We start from the raw sequence: 16,506 nt of genomic DNA, 5'->3' as shown, positions 1-16,506 counted from the left end.
ATCTATGTTACTCTCTTTTTCTGCAAATGCTTTGACCTGTCTGGTTCCCGTGACAGAAAACATAAATGCTGGTAACTGCTAACTCTGTCAGGTTCTGAAAACTCTTTCATCTGCTGCCACACAAGAATGGAAATGACTAATTTCCTTAGCCCTGGTTTAAAAGTCCTGGAGAAAGCAGGTGCCCATCCCTGAGCCCATCAAGCACAGAGGGGCCAGGGAAGGTGATATAGGTTCCCAGCAGACCCCAAGAGAATATATGAATGAGGAGGTATAGATGACCCCCAAGTGGAGGCTCTATTGCCTGGATAAAAGTTAGTGTGACATATTATACAAGTGGAGTCCCCATCCCTTGCTTTAAGAATAATCCCTGCCAATGACTCTCATGGGCCATCTCCATTAGTGCAGACTTACTCACTGGACTTGATGGGCTTTGGGGCCATCTTGTCATCTTGCCATCTAAGTCATCTTGTCTCTGTCTGGCTGAAGCCTGTAATGGTGTCTGAAGGGGATATTGGAGGGAAAGAAGGAAGGAAGGAAGCAAGGAAGCAAGGAGGAAGGAAAGGTGAGGAGGGTATTATGTTCTCCAGAGAAACTCAATAGAATATATATATCCAATAATTATATATATATATGTATATATATATGGAGATTTATTATAGGGATTTATTATAGGAATTGACTCACATGATTATGGAGACTGAGAAGTCTTATGATCGCCCTCTGCAAGCTGGGAACTCAGCAGAGTTGGCGGTATAAATTCAAGTCTGAGTCTGAAGCTCTGAGAACCAGAGAGCTGATGTAAGTCCCCGTCCAAAGGCAGAAGACCAAGGTTCCAGCTCACAGCCAGGCAGAATGGATGCCCCCTTCCTGGGCCTTATTGTTCTATTTGGGCCCTCAGCTGATTGGAAGAGGCCCACCCACATTGGAGGGCAATCCACTTCTTGAGCCCACGGATTCAAATGCTGATCTCTTCCAGAAACACATAAACACAGGCACACCTCAAAGTTAGGTTTAACAAAAAATCTGGTCAGCCTGTAACCCAGTCAGCCTAAGGCATAAAATTAACCATCACAGGAGGAAATAGACTTCTGACTTGCGTATAAAGAGGCCTGGAGATTCCTGGAGTCAGAGATACCCTTCATGTGCTTAGGAGTTGTCTACCAACATGGCTCCAACCTTTACAGCTTCTATTGTAAGTGGTTAGAAGGTGGAAAAAACCTTGCAAACCTGAACATCAGGACCTCTGGAGCCAAGCATAATGGGTTCCAACCCCTCCTCTGCCACAGACTAGCCATGCGAACTTCTGCTAATCGCTGAAGCTCCCTTATCCACACACACACACACAGAAGGTTAAGAATAGGGCCTTTCTCTTAAGATGGTTGTGATCTAGGCACTTGCAAAGCAACTAAAACAGTACCAAGCTGCAGGAAAGCACTCTGTTTTTAGTCATCATTATTATTATTATTTTTCTAGTTTGGTATTTTCTATTAAATTTTAGTTTTAATAACATTAGGAGCAATTACTTACACAGATGTGGTTTGCATATCTGATTTTTGGCAAACAGAATGGATATTGAAAAGTAGCACTCAGGTAGAAGTCACACCCACTGTTCCCAAAACTAGGAAATAAAGTTCAGACAAAATGATATCATCAGAACACACCAAAATAGGGATTAGAGCCAAAATTGACCACTTGGACAGGTAATAACACTGCATCGGAAGGGAATGCATTGAGGGACCAAGGACAAAAGCTTAGTGTAGAATACAAGCTCTGGAAATTCCCTATCTCCCCACCTACAGTTTCCCGACCTACATGGAGACTCATGGTGGTCTCAGAATAGCAACAAGGAGATCAAATGGGTTGTTGAAGAAATTAAATCATCTTATGTGCAAAATAGTCACAGGGTGGGTCTGGTTCATAATAGATAGTCAATAAATATCAAGTATAATATTACACTCAGTTTGCTGAGGTCTTCAACATTACCCTGGACTAGTAGAATTAGAGGAGAGGAAAAGGGTTTACTGACCTCAGAGTAGAAAATCACAAGTCAATCGTTAATGCTCTCAGACCAACATTGGCCAGAGGTAGAGTGCCATTATTTGGGAAAAAAAGAAGACAGTCTTCTGGCTCTAACTAGAAAAAAAGGGCATCCGGATAAGAGCAGGAGTAGCCCAGCTCCAGGATTTCCAATTGGATGACCTAAGATTGACATCCACTTGCTAGTGTGCCTTGGTGTGAATGCACTCATTCATCACTGAACATCTATTTGGTTATTGAGTGTCTACCACGTGCCTGGCCCTAGGGATCAGTAGTCAATAAACAGACCAAAATACCTGCTTTCATTGAACTTACATTCTGATTCATTAACTTCTTTTAAGATTTTATTTATTTATTTGAGAGAGAGAAAGAGAACATGCACATGAGCAGGGGGAGGGGCAAAGACAGAAGAAGAGAGAGAAACTTAAGAAGATTCCTCGCTGAGCGCAACCCAACACAGGGCTGGGTCACAGGACCCTGAGATCATGACCTGAGCTGAAATCAAGAGTTGGATGCTTAACTGGCTGAGCCACCCAGGTGCCCTTTGGTTCATTATCTTCTGTCTCAAAAGGGAGCAATAGTATTTCCTACCTCATCTGGTTGTTACAATAGTTAAACAAGGTAATGTGTAAAACACTTCCCATCCTGCCTCTCATTTTTAAATCACTTAAGAAGTATCAGTAGTTACTATTATCAGGATTGTTATTATTTAGCAATTGGTCAGGAACCCACAGGAACTATTCTCCCGCTGTCTCCTGTCCTTGTCTAATGGCATTGAGCCTTGCATCATGTTCCTTCAGCAATACAGCAGAGTAAGATTAAATAGGGCTCTAATAGGAACAATGAGACACAGAAACAGTCCAGTATTGACCAACATGTCTGTCCTATTTATCAGCATACTGAGTTGTCTAATCTCACATTCCAAGATAAAGATAAATATGTATCTGGAAACTCTTCTAGACACAAATGTGTGCCATATACCAGAAATGACATCAACCACTGAATTAATGTGTGTGAACTTGACATGAAATCATAATTAACAATGTTTATAGCCTTAATTTCAACATGGTGATGTGAAATTAGAACATTATGATCTGAAGTCAGAAACCAAGAGAATGTTAGTGTATGTTTTTTGACGATGCTATTTAAGATCTCGTAGATTCTTGAAAGCACATACCACCAAACACCATTTTACAGAAGTGTATGTCATTTCGTTTTGTTTCCATCATTTTAAAACTGACTTTTAAGATATTGTGAAAAAGTGATGTTCAAGATGGTCTTTTTTTTTTTAAGGAAAGTTAAATGAATTTCAGATTTTCAAGGCACATATTGAGGTTTTGAATTGAGAATGAGCCTGGCATTGAAAAAGCCTTCTCCATTTTAGTTCATTCAACCCGGATTGCTAAGCCTTTAATTAACCACACAGAAATTAGTCTGACCATTTCAATGATGGCAACAAGTATCTTTAACAAATGTGAAACAGCCAAGCATCTAAAAAGTAAGTGCATGGAAATGCAACCACAGGACAAAGGAGGGCAGGGGAATAGTCGCATTTCCGACTTTATTTGTGTTCTCATGACCAGGCAACCAGAGACGGTGAAGAAATTGTTCTTTTTTGCTCAAGATATTAACCAGAAAGAAAAAAATTATCTGAAGGCTTAAGGTTCTGATCTTACACAAAATTCTGGGCTTCTGAAAAACCTCACCAGGAACTGGTGGAGCAGAGAGAATAGCTTTCGGGATGGGTTACACTGGGACGAAGGATGATTTGGACAAAGAGTTTCAGTCCCACAGGGACGTGCCCTTGCTGCTGGTGGCCAAGCTGGGGTGTGTTTGACTTATGGGAACTAATGTTTCCAGCCATGAAAACCCAGGCAGTTGGATATTCTTCATCATAAGCTGGTTTACAATTACAGAATTTAAAATAAGCTTCTCAAAACTGTTTCCTTGGGGAAAATTCCCACTTAAAAAATACCTACAGCTACAAAAAGGTGAACCTAATCCTGAAACGCAGTATTTTAGACAGCTTCCCGCCCCGGTGATGGGAGCATCAGACAGAGTGGGGGCAGAAGTCACACCACCTTTCCTTGCTCCTGACCTACAGAACAACCACACGAGGAGTCCACACAGCTTTTGAGAACCCTGCAGAATGCTGGGGTGTTGCCCCTAGGGTACAGCCCCAGGGCAGGCAGGGAGGAGGCAGAAAGTCATTGCCATTAGTGAACTCTGCCTGGAAAGCTTTTCCTCAAGGAAGAAAACACAAAGGAGCCCAACTTCAGGAGCATTGTATTTGACTTGCCATTTGTCGCTGAACTTCTAAAGAGACCAGAATCAGCTGGTGGTTGGACCCTGGGTATAATCGGTGAATGTCTCTCAACCAGTGGAAAGATTCAAAAAGGAGGAGAAGTATTTCCAAGTTACCTTCCTGTGGAGTCATAGCTTCTGCTTGCCCCATCACTGTGTGAGCTGCCTCTGGGGCTGGGACCAGGCCAGCAGAGAGAGGAGGGTCAGGAGGGAGGGAGTCTCATGAGAGAGAATGGAGCCTGGAGCAGGGGGACTCTGGGCACCATGGCTCTGCCCCCTGAAGTATTCTGCTGACTTTTATAGCAAGACAGCTCTCATTCTGCATTGTCCAGCCCTCCCATGGCCAAGTGTCCCATCCGAAAGTACCTCTCTGGCCCATCCAAGTTTTCTGTCCGACCCCCATGTGGCTCTGTGTCCCGGCCAGTTAGGGATCTTCATGTGGGTTCTGGGAACCTGTTAGGTGCTGAGGAACCTTCCAAAAGGTCAAAAGGTGCTCATCACTGGGACCTATGTTCCATGTCATGGGAAGCACTGTTGGTTTGAAATGGATGAAAAGGTCCTTGCTGGTGGAGACACTGTGAGCAGCATCTTGATAAGAGAGACTCTAACATATCAGATTCAAGAAAATCCTCACTGTGTTCAAATTTTTGCTGCTCTGTGGACTTGAAAAATATTTCGTGAATGATCCTCACTTCATGGTACTTCCTTAGCACCTTTCTTTCAAATTATTAAATGTTAAAACCTCCCTTCTCTTATCTCAACACGAATTCCCCACATTGCAGCCCATTTGCTTTATTCAGGGACACCCACCTAGTTTCTATTCCCCTTTCTCTGTCTTTATAAAATCTCCCACCAGCTCTGGATCACTTTTTCCCTCCAGAATTCCACGTACTGATTCTTCTACTCAAAGTCTGCTGTGGATAGCTCAGTCCTCAAACTTCGGGGTACTTAGGCATTAACCAGAGATCACATAAAGATGCATTCGGGGTACTTAGGCATTATCCAGAGATCACATAAAGATGCAAAGCTCTGGGCTCTGGGGTAGGGTCTAGAAGCTCCTCGTGTGCCCAGGTGACAAAGTGATTCTGATGTGGCCCACAAGCTGTGGGAAGATGACTCCCCGCAGTGGCCATGGTTACTCGCCATGATCAAACTGTTGTAAGCTAAATGTATAGTAGTTGACTCATTAAACAAACGGTAATTCAACCTGAACCCCCAAGCGGGGGATTTCCAGTGACCTGTCTGAAATTTTCAGGCATTCTTTTACCTGCATCCCTGGGCGATCGGGAGACTTACATAAATGAGGCCAAGACACGGCCTCGAAGTGTTCCCCTTAACGGCACCAAGTGGGTCACTCCCCATGTTGGCTCATGGTCTCCACTCTTAGATAAAAACTCCTGCGTGGGAGTTCTGTGGTCTGCGTGCATTTAGTAGGAATCAGAGGCATGCGGTTAGACAACATTTCATGCACAGCCATAAGGCCTCACTGTAGTCATACTGGCAACTAGAAAATGGTCCTCAATTTATTCAAGTTTTAGTTCTGCTTTTTTTATAGACGTGTGAAGGAAACTTAAGTTTGGAGAAAAATAAGAATGTTTGTTGTTGTTTTATTTTACTTTGTCCTGTAGCTTCCCCAAAGGAAATTTAACAGATGTGGGGAAAATGTCAGCAAAAAGATGGGATTCTTTTTTCTTTTTTAACATATGTAAACATATGAAGTTTTCTTACAGAATGCTTCTCTCTTGGTTTCACAGGTGTTGAAGACTCACTGTAAGAGTTAATTAATAGTAAAAATAACTCACATTAACAATGCTCGATTGAAACCCCAGCACCAGCAGAGCATCGAAATTGATAGGTGAAGCTCTACTCCACGGTAACATCCATGGCTTTGCACCCGATGAAAAGCATCCTATTCAACACATTTTTGATTATATTTTCAACAGAATGGGACTGTTGTCAGGTGGACCAGGGAGACCCCTGGGGCCCTGAGGGCTCCCCCCTACCTATCCCCAGGACGAGGGCCAGGACACTCTCTGTCTCTTCGAAAGAAAAAATTGAGGATGGACCAGACACATGGTGGAACGGTGTAAGAAGGAAAGTTTATTAAAGGCAAGTACGCTCTCCAGACCTGAGAGCAGGCTGGCTCAGGGACAGATGTGGCCGGGCGTTGGGTCTCTATCGTTCATTGAGGGAGGTTAACAAAGGGGTGGAATATTTATTACTTGGGGAGGGGATTTCTGGGGAGCAGGGTTTTGAGGCTTTTCTGCCTGACTTGGCCAGGGTTTCCGGCCTTCTTTGTCTTGGGCCTGCCTGGTTTGATCCAGCTTCTTGTGGCTTTTTTTTGGAAACTGCCAGGACAGGTCTCTAACTCCACCCCTCCCCCCATAGCTGGCCATGACTCCCCCTTTGCTGGCCTCCAGGCATCCTGTTAAAGCCTAACTGCCTGCCTATTCTAACAGATTCAACAACCTGCAGGACCCCTGGGTGCAAATCAGAAATATCTCCCCTTCTAGGGGCAAGTGCAGTGACCCACTTACTCACCTGCAGTTGTCCACTGGAGCTAAGGTTAAGTAAATATATAGAGCGCAGTTCCACCCAAGTGTTCACACAAACAGGAGAGAGAATTTGGAACAGAGATTTAAAATAGAGTAGGTCGAGTAGATTCCTCTTCACCTGCAGAGAGTTTCAGAATCCTCTCAAAAACTAGTGAAAGAAGGGCCAGAAAGGTTGCTTTTCATATTGCTGCAATTTCCAGAAAACATTAACTTCCTACAGCACAGATTCCAGCTTTTGGTATCTTTTGACAATATCAGTAGGGGTGAAGATCAAGGATTTCCCTACTGGTAATTTGCAAGTGCAGCTCTAAGTGTTTTCCTTCTGAAGAGATGGGGGAAACAGCACAATAAAATTCCGTTCTACAGAAAACAGTAGATAACCACACTGAAGACAGAGCCAATTTGAGTTTGTAAGAATTACTGAACTATTTTTCTGTGTATTATTTCTGAAATAATCTTCCTCTCCTCGCCCCCATTCCATACATATATTTATATGTATCTTTTTCTTTCTTTCTCTCTCTTTTTGGTTCTGTTTGTCCCGCAGCTTCAAATACACGTCTTATTTACTTCCTGATCTGCAGCTATCCCAGGATCATGAGCCTGTTTGGGGGAAAAAAAAAAAATTTAATTTGGAAAGCTTCCTGTTCTGTAGTATTTCAAATTTAGAATTCCATTTAGCTGCAAAATGAAAACAAAGAGATAAAGCAAAGTCTTTTGTGTTTCAAGTTCAGATGTATCTCAGCCACATTCCATAGATTATTTTGATTTAGTTTTAACAAAATACCACATTAAGTCACTCTAATGAGCTGTTTCTGTTCCCCTCTCAGCACAAGGTCATTAGGTATAAGACAGCATCTTTCTGCACTGTTTTCACTATTTCATGTCATGGATGTCAAAAAAGACTTTGACGGTTTTCCATGGTGGAGAGGAGGATGCGACTGTTCTGGAGGAATGGGTTTGTACCACGGCAGGGAAGCGGTTTGTCGCGCATCTCCAGGATAGTCCCAGGCTCTTCAGGCACGTGTCTGGTCCTGGGAGAAAGGTTCACCAGCCCTTCTCTCTTGCTTGCTCAGAAATAAGCTCATTTCACACACTGCATTACAGCGACAACCCATCTGAATGTGTGCTTCCTGGGGATGAAAAAACCTGAAATTAGCATACACATTTAAAATATCTGTCATTAAGTGAATTGTGCTTTTTTTAGGGTAACAGCTGTCTTTTTAATTAAGGAGAGTTGCAGATACATCCTGCTCACAAAACATTGCACCACACATTCCGTTCACCCACGGCAGGCTAGGAGCTTCCTTCCATTTTGCGACGGGATACAGACAGCAAGGTGAGAGCAGCCAGGTATCTGAACGTGACTGCCTTAACGTTACGTGTGATATGCTAATTATAGAGGAACAGCTCTTGTTCCAGCTTCCAATTAGGGGTCTAAACAACCTCGTCAGTACTTGTCGTGGCTGTTAGCGTGTCTAATTATTTACGTCCTGGTGTAATTTCTGTGAAAGCTGGTATTCAGGTGAGTGGTGCCGTGGATGGACTCCCATCGAACGCGAAATGGACCAAAACAGGCTTGTCGGCAATGCTCTGGGGAAGATGGAGCCCGGGTTAATGTTCAGCAAAGCTTTCCAAAGTAGAAGGGTGACTTCGGTGGAAAGAGGGCTGGTTCTTTTATTCAGCCATCACAGCGGCCCTGGCATCCTGCCAGATCCATTCCTTAAAGGGGACAGAACCATCCACCACTCTCTACAGTACCAGGAAGGAGTGTCTGTCTTCACTGCAAGGGTAGTTTTGAGAGAGTTCGGCAGATCAGGCATAGGCCCTCGAACCAAATCTAAGCAAAGATAAGAGCCGCTTTTCCAGTTATTTATCAAAGTCAAACTACTTTCTTATCAATGTCTAAAGAACTAATTCATAAGTTACTGAGAATGAAGCTGGCAATGATTTACATTGTTAATAATTATTTATTGCTGGTTGATAGGTCTTCACAGAAGCATTATGCACACACACACACACACACACACACTTACTATGCAAACATTTTTATATTTTGTGGCTATTCTCTCTTAACCAAATAACATTTGTGTGTGCCGGGGTGTTAGTAAACAAGAGATACATTTGACATCCATGATCACATCTTAAAGGCATTTCCACCAAAATCAAGATAAGCTTCTGCCAAATGCGATTGCATGGGGAGATTTAGTGACACAAGGTTTTAAGTACTTGCATAGAAATGGGTTTGTGGATGAAGATGTTTTAAGGCGAGTGGCCATATCCATCTAAGGTTCGACAGACATGAAATGAAGAAGATCAAGTCCAACAGCAATATCAGAAGAAGTCAGAATCCCTCCTCTCAGACTTCACGCTTTGCTTTGTATGCCACGTGATCCTTCCGACAAGCCTGGGGGACGAGCAGGAAAGTCGCTACCTTTCTGGTGTTATAGATGAGAAACGGATGGCACAGGAAATGTTTAAGGTTGAACAAAGCCTGTGGTCATAGGAGTAGTGAGCAGGTTCATCATGAGCCGTGGGTAAAGGAAGAAGGAATGAACAGGAGCCAACTACGGATCCACGTGGGTGGCAAGGTACCATGGAGGCCGCCCGGGGTGCTTTTAAAGAACCTGTGAACCAAGTTTCCCTCCAAGAATTCAACTGCACAACCAACACAGGGAGATCAGAGCCTAACACACATAACCCCGTCCGTGAGATAGATTGCCCTCATGGTCTGCAAGGATTACCAGCGCCCTTACTAAATACACTGCCGGGGTAGAGGGAGAGAAACTTTGGCATGATAAGAAGTAGGTCCAAAATGGAAGCACAGGAAAGAACAGTTACATAGGCAAGGTTTTGCAGGACTCATACAGGTAGTGATCTTGGGAGTGGGTCACCTGTCACCTGGACTAAGTTCCCACTCTGCTTAACAGGTGTATGGTATCATGTAGCTGAGCATTGGAATAATCAAACCTTATTCTGACTGCCCATTCCCCAGGCTATCTTCTGATCGTTTGACTTCCCAAGTAGCCTGCCTGTAGGGACAGAATGTGTCGGTCAGGACCAAGTGAACATCTGGTTTACCTGACAGTTATATTACTCACTGTAAATTAATGAACTGGCACTCTGGTTTCCTATGTCAGTCTCCTGTGAGATGTGTTAACATGAGTTAGCGTTCTTGAACTCCAGGACCCTGAAAAATCAGCACATGCACATTGCACGGCCTGACCCGAGCCACATTGGAGGACCACTCTGTAAAGTTTCTGAAGGTCTCAGTTGAATTAAAATGTCATCCCCAAAGATTAACACCTAAATAATCACTTCTTCAATCAAAAATTGACCCTAAAATTTTGACACAGTGTGATGTAATCCAGAGACACTGGGTCAGGAGTTGGGCTAAGTTAGAGACCTGGCAGCAATTAATGGTTGACACCCTGGACAAGGGGATGGGACAGGTGACCACTCAGACCCCGGGGACCTGCCATGTCAAGGCAGGATGTGGCTGGAGCATTTTTAATAATGAGAGATAATCTTGTAAATCTTGAGGGATTAAGAACCAATGTAAGGGAGACCTCTTGAAAGGAGTTCTGAAATAGCTACAGAGCTTGTCCCCAATTGACATTTCCTTATACAATAACAGTGACAGTGTGACAATAATGTCCATAGGAGAACAACACAGACCTCAGACTGCTTCTCTCCGATAAAGCCTCTGTTTACAAAAGAAGACTCTAGAGGAAAGAAAGGTGAAAGCAGAGCAGTGTTATGTGGAGTCCTAGGTAGGCCCTTGGCAGGAGTCCCCTGTAGGTCATCACAATTCACAGCCCAAAGCATGCGTGCAAGTGGGTACGCATGTACATACAGCCAAGTCATGTAAAAAGTGCAGACCAAAAATCGAACCAGAGCAGACTTTTCCGGACCTCTAATGATTCTTTGATTCGGAGTGGATTTGCGGCAGGGCTGTTGCCATGCTGCCGTGCGGGGTGACCTCCCCAGGGGGCGCGATTCCAGGGCACCGCGATGCAAAAGGCAGCCCTTGGAATTGTGCAAAGTGGTGGCCCCGGACCAAAGACTGGTCCGAACAGCACCTTCTCCATGAACGTCTGCTTGAATTACAGAGTGAAACCCACAGGCAGGGAAATAAAGGAAACCACACAGCCTCGCATTTGCACAGCTATGCTTCCCGTTTGCACATCCATTGCCTTCCCTGGAGGGAGTCATTCCCATTCGGACAAATCTCAGAAAAATTGCAAACGTGCTTCTCCCTGACCACTGGGTGGAGAGTTCGCGGTGCTGGTTAGTCCACCGCCATCAGGTTACAGGGTCCGAACTGCATACATCGTCTTCGTCAGGAGGAACGTGGTGAGTGATGACCGCCCTGTGTTTCAGGGAAGTGGGGGGCGTAGAGTGCTGGCTGCATCCTCACATCCTTCAGACACTTGTCCGTTTGGAAGAGCCGAAGTAAATCACATCGCAGATAATAGCAGAGTAGGGACAGTGCCCGGGGGAGGAGGAGAGAATAATACCTGAGCCACTTCATGCGCTATTTTCAGGAATAGAATATTTGGAAATTTCAAAGACATTTGATAATTCTAAACAGCTCGTTCAATTACCCTGCTCTCTCCAATAGAGAAAGAGCTTCCAAATCTGCATTCATATTGCTAAGGGGGAAAAAGCATTAGGAATAACTCCGGCACAGATTTTTAGCGAGCATCAGGGCACTTTTTTTCTAAAGACATTCCCTCCATCGCCTGCTGCTTGCTGCTTCATAACACTTGACAAATTCACAGTTCTTAAAAGCCCCCATAAATGTTTTGTAAATTGTTCCATTTTATCAGGGAGTTCTCAGAGCCTTGTCCCTGATATTCACCATGTTTTCATTCCCCGTTCCCTGTTTATCTTTATTTTTATGCATTTTCCAACATAAAAGGCTGTCATTATTCGTACCAGCGTTCTCGTTATTATTATCATGACGTTAGCCACGGAAAAGATTTACCATCTGCAAACAGGAAATTCTCACCGTCTTAAGATGCTTGCTACTCCTGACAAACTAATAAAAATAAATAAATAAGGCCATCTTAAGGGGAAAAAAAAAAGAGAGACCTTAAATTGTTATGTGGCGTCAGGAAGGAGACGCGTGCCCATCTCCACTTCTTATGGGAATGTTTAAGCTAACTGAGAGCCAGAAGAGACTCCGCTGTAGACCCTGAGACATCCTTCACAGGGCTCCGCTCCGACGGGAGGAGGGATTGCAGTGGTGTGGCCCTCAGAGCTGCCCGAAGGAGACAGGAGGGCCGGTGATTGAATGTGGCGGAGAGGAGAGCCGGGAGAAAGGGCAGAGTGAGGAAGTTAGTAAAATTGCACCAGAGACCTAAAATTATAGACCTGTTTGGAATATGAATCCCCATAGCTGCTTTTCCGGAGCCAGGCGATTGAAGCTTGTTTGGAACCCTTCCCTGGACAAGTTCCATTAAAAATGAGATAGTGTACTGTAAATATAGGATCATGTGTTCAAGCATTTTGTCAGCACTGCGGAGCCTGGTTCACTCCCAATAGCACAATCTCCTGGATATTATACTGGGACTGTGAGGAATAGCCAGCACATGTTTCCATCACTCAGAACTGCTACCTTTTTAAACACGAGCATGTAAATGAAATATCGTCCCCGGCCAAGCGGAGGCCGGGCCGGGCACCCAGCGGGCGCACCTGCAGCTGGGTGGGAGTGCTTGCTAACGGTGTGCATCCGTCCCTCCCGGACAGACATTCATACGAGAGCCTCATCCTGAGGAGAAGCCGGGTCAGCCACATTAAAAGAAAAAAAAAAAAAAATCCAACTAGAAACCAATTTTCCTTGAACAGCTGTTGGCGGATGTTTACTTTCTGCCCTAGAAGGCCCGCTTGGCCAAGGCTACCTAATCATGGGGGGGAGGGGGCATTGGCTCAGCTGTAATGCAGAGATGGGGCCCCCCTTCTCCTCTGATGGTGCAGCTCGCAGTCCCGGCGACCACTAAAATACTTCACTATACTTTTGAGAGCACCTAGACTTTTAGGGGTTCGTGAAGAGTGCCAGAAGATATTCTTCCCCAAATGACACAAAGCGGGGCCCTCGGTTTTCCAGCCAATCCACTCATCTTGGCTCCACCCAGGGAAATCTCGGAGCTGTTCTCCGAATCCCTCATTCATTTCCAGGATGGCCCCATCTGACATTAGTGGAATTAGCATTAAATCACAGCCTGAGAGGGAGGAAAACCCTTGTGCCTGGGGCGGGAGAGGTTCCTGGGCTCAGAGGTTCCCATCGCTGCCGATGCACCCAGCTACGGGCTAGGGGTGGAAACTGACCAAAACGGGTGACCCCAGCCTTGCTAACGGCCGGCCCGAGCCAGCAGGTGCGCGAGTGAGAAAAGGAGTATGTTCGCATCCAAGGCTCCTGAAGGATGCTCGTGACCAAAGTCACTTCGCCCTGCACCCAATTCTGCCTTCAATGAACGGAAGGACAGAGGCGACCCTGACATAAAGTCGGAGGCTGCTTGTCGACCGGCCCACCGTCTCCCCACTTCTGGGAGAAGTGAACGGGGTCCGAGGGAAGGGACTGGGGAGGGGAGATTTTAACAAGCCCAAGCCAGGATAAAGGGAAGCAAGCATCCAGCATTGCGAGGGGGAGGGGGCACTTGACGGCCCTGACCTGAGGAGACAAGGACTTGGGATGGTTCTAGAGAAGCGGATGTGGCAAAAGAAACTACAAGGAGAATCTAGAAGGTGGGACGAATGGAAACTGAAGTCATAGCCTGTGTACTTCACAGATTGCCTCAGTATTGACCTTGGGCTCACGGCACGCAGGACAGTCACCTCCCACAAAAGAGCACATGCGTGCATGCATGTGATTTCCCCTGGGGAGGACTTCACCTTGCAAGCCGTCTCCCCTGGGAGTAGCTCCTCTTCCTGAAAACCCCGGGACCCCTGCCCTCTGGCTGTCAGAGGGCTTTCACAGGAGAGGTGACATCAGAGCGGACCCCCAGCGATGGTCACAAGGCGTCTGCTGTCACTGGACTCGGTTCATATCCTGTGTAGGTCCCTTGGACTCCACAGAGTTATTACCAGGTTGTAAATCCAGGAGTTTACATTTAGAGAGCGTGGGGAACTGCTACAACCCAAATGTGGTTTCAGAAAAAAAGACACCGATGAACCATTTGGAAACATATTTCCTGATTCGTCCTCTGAGGGTGGGTTTTCCCACAGCTGGGGAGGGGAGAGTCAGCCCCTGGGCAGTTTCCCCCCTGAGGGGGGCTGTCGGGCTCTGAGGCCCAAGGAGGCCCAGGTGGAAGGACAGACATGTTTTGAGATGTAATTGCCACCTGCAGCAGGCTGAACAGTGGCCCCTGATGAGACACGCTATGTCCTAATGCCCAGAACCAGAGAATGTGGAAAAGAGTGCTTATCTGGATAAAGGAGTTACTGCCCAATCCCTTCTCCCCTGAATCCCTGGAAACCACTAATCTATTAATCTACCACTAATCTGTATGGATTTACTCCTTCCGTATATTTCATATAAATGGATTTATACAATATGTAACCTTTTGTTTCTGGCTTCTTTCACTTGGAACAATGTTTCAAGGGTCAAGGTTCACCCTTTGTAGCAGGTGTTAGCCGTTCATTCCTTTCTAGGGCTGAGTAATATTCCACTGTATAGATAGAGGACATTTTGTCTGTGGTTGAAGGATATTTGGGTCCTTGTTCCCACTTTTTGGCCTTTGTGCTATATCTGGAATACTGCCCCAATGAACACTCATGTGGGTTTACCTGTTTGAGTCCCCTTTTTCAACTCTCTGGGGCATATGCCTGTGGGTGGAATCGCTGGGTCATGTGGTAACTTGCAGAGGGAGGGGCTGTCAGGTGGATCCCACCACAGCTTCTGAATTTTTCATTCACGCCAGCAATGGCTAAGCCAGGAATATTCTCCACGGAAAAATTGCCCTCCCCCTGATGACAAGCTCCCAGCCTACTTGGCAGGTCTTCCTTCCACATCCCCAGCAAGGACTGACCACCCAACGCGGCCGAGGTGGATTAACCACCAGCTCCGATCAGCGCCGACCAGCAGCCTGTGGCAGAGTCAGGGCCTGCTTCGAGGAGGAGGTGGGACGAGGACTAGCCTTGACAGGTAGGAAAGGCACGTAGAAGAGAGGAAAAGTCATCCAGGTCAGAAAATCTAACATGTGTTAGCTATGCTGAAAAGTAAGTGCATAGATTATCTGGCTACAGGGAAGGGAGCCCGGGAGCAGAAATCAGCAAGGTCATTTAACCCGTGCATCCCAGACTCCTGCCCTCTCCAGCATTTATGTCTCCCTTTATCATAAATAACAATAATTAGGCACGGTACCTAACACTGATGTAAGCTCAGCCTTCCCCGGCTGGCTCTGCCGCCCCTCTGGGAACACACAAGCCATGTTTCCGCATTCCGTGAACTGTGCTCGCCGGCCACTCTGGCCACCCCTCTGGACCTTCGGGACGTTTCTGCAAGTCACCTCTGACTTCAGAAGAACTGGTGCGGCCTCTAGGATAACAACCAGCAGAAACAAACTCTGTCTCCAATGAAAACAACATAATACAGCGACTGTACCAAGTAGTGTAGATCCTTAATTTTTTCCAACTCCTTTATTTAAAAAGAAGAAGCTTCAGGTAATCAAAGACTCACTAAATCATTTTTACCAAAACAAAGATGTAGAAACAGGAACACTATGAGCAGCATTAAATTAGCCAGCTCTTCTTACTACTAGACGTCAGGGCTTACAAACTGTCAGAACTCAGTGTTAATTCTGGCATATTAGGCTGAAGTTAATATAAGTCAATATGTGACCCCTGAATTCTAAGCAGAAAGCTTTGAATACTACCTCACAAGCGAGAGAGGGCCTTTGAAAACTTTTAGGAAGGGAATGATATGGTGAAAGCATTAAGTGAAGATTAATTTGGATGCAGTACATAGAACGTACTGGAAGGAAACTTGTACCTATGGGCCTGGTTGTGGGTGGTGACAGTGGACTTAATGTTAGTGACGTTGGTAAGAGAATTCATATGGCCTGAAGTTATTTACCTGCTGGGAGAGAGAAGAGAATACTACACTAAATTCATGGCTCTGAACTCGGGCAGCGCGTAAGAAGGAGTGGGCAGCTCACATGAGGAAGAAGCACCAGGACCAGCCGGGAGGAAGAAGGGTGCTAGGACTCAGCCTTTTCTCAGGCTGAATTTTTCAGTGACTCCAGAAGATCTCTGTGAAAATGTCCAATGAGGAGTTGCAGGGAGGTTGTCAACACATCCACTTCGATATAATCATGGATGCGGTGACATATTCCAAACCTTGCTCATGATGGACATGCAATACATGTTTTGAGGGGAAAGATTGACAGAATCAATGAATTACCTCTGGTGGAAAGACAGGAAGGTAAAGAAGTACATGGAACATCACAGGTGACAAGTCTCAATGTTCGCTGCTCTTCACATAGCCTCATCTCAGTTCAGGCCGCAGTGAAACCCAGCGACCTCACGAGTATGATTGTTAACATTAGTGGTCCACAAACTGGGAAGTATATATAACAAGCCTCCTTCTTTTAGCACAAGTTCGAAAGGT

This window comes from Mirounga angustirostris, unplaced genomic scaffold (genome assembly GCF_029215605.1).
Source record: "Mirounga angustirostris isolate CCGP_5_RB_7025 unplaced genomic scaffold, mMirAng1.0.hap1 SCAF_14, whole genome shotgun sequence".
In the NCBI taxonomy this organism is placed as follows: domain Eukaryota; kingdom Metazoa; phylum Chordata; class Mammalia; order Carnivora; family Phocidae; genus Mirounga; species Mirounga angustirostris.
Note: the sequence above shows the minus strand (reverse complement) of the source record.